Source organism: Macaca nemestrina, chromosome 20 (genome assembly GCF_043159975.1).
Source record: "Macaca nemestrina isolate mMacNem1 chromosome 20, mMacNem.hap1, whole genome shotgun sequence".
NCBI lineage: Eukaryota > Metazoa > Chordata > Mammalia > Primates > Cercopithecidae > Macaca > Macaca nemestrina.
This window is the reverse complement of record NC_092144.1, coordinates 20,122,363-20,123,755: the sequence shown is the minus strand read 5'-3', so window position 1 is coordinate 20,123,755 and position 1,393 is coordinate 20,122,363.

The window sequence follows — 1,393 nt, the reverse complement described above, 5'->3', positions numbered from 1 at the left end:
AAGCCGTCCTCTCCGCTCAAGCTGCGTGCCTGATTGGACAGTACCCAGCCCAGCTTCGCTGATTGGATAGCGTTTAAAACCCCACCCCCTCAGGCCCTGACTGACAGAAGATGTAATTAGATGCTGGGCTGAATGAAGGAAGAGTGACCGTCTAGGCTGCAGCCTTTTCAGGCAGGGCTTCCTCCCTGAGCTGATAGGCCCACTCCAAAGGGTATTTGCATTCAATCTTGTGTATAAGATAATATGCATTTGTAAATAATACATCATATGACTATACATAAATGAAAAGGATATAATAACAAAGGTTTTAAAATTTCAGGTTTTTTACCTTCCTGGCTTATGGTCCTTTGAGCAGGCAGCCTGAGATTTTAAAAAGGAGGTAATCCTCTGAAATAAAATATGAGCCACATGTGAATTTTGAATTTTCTAGTAGCCAAACTAGAATATTAAAAAGAAACAAGGGGTCAGGCGCGGTGGCTCACGCCTGTAATCCCAGCATTTTGGGAGTACAAGGCGGGCAGCGGATCAAGAGGTCAGGAGTTTGAGACCAGCCTGGATAACATGGTGAAACCCCGTCTCTACTAAAAATACAAAAATTAGACAGACGTGGTGGCGGGCGTCTGTAATCCCAGTTACTCAGGAGGCGGAGGCAGGAGAATTGCTTGAACCCGGGAGGCGAAGGAGGTTGCAATGAGCCAAGATCGCACCACTGCACTCCAGCCTGGGCAGACAGAGCAAGACTCCGTGTCTCGGAGGGGAAGAAAATAAAGAAAAGAAACAAGAGGCCAGGCGCAGTGGCTCACACCTGTAATCCCAGCACTTTGGGAGGCCGAGGCTGGTCGATCATGAGATCAAGAGATCGAGACCCTCCTGGCCAACATGGTGAAACCTTGTCTCTACTAAAAAAAATACAAAAATTAGCTGGGTGTGGTGGTGCGCACCTGTAGTCCCAGCTACTCGGTAGACTGAGGCAGGAGAATCGCTTAAACCCGGGAAGCAGAGGTTGCAGTGAGCCAAGATGGCGCCACTGCACTCCAGTCTGGTGACAGAGACTCTGTCTCAAACAACAACAACAAGGAACAGGTTGAATTGATTGTAACAATGTAATTAACCTAATATATACAAAATATTATCATTTTAATGTGTGAGGAATATGTAATTATTAATGAAGTATATAAATATTTGCAACTAAATTTTTTAAAATAACTCTGTATTTTACCTTTCTAGCATATCGCTGTTCAGACCAGGCACATTCCAGACACCCAGGAGCTACACATAGCAACTCTGATGTCAGTGGTGTGAAGGGACAGAGGCGAAGGAAGGGCCTCTCCCTACTAACATCTGTCTTCAGTTCTGAGGTCGGAACAGATAGTGGCCATAGAAGGAGCTGAGG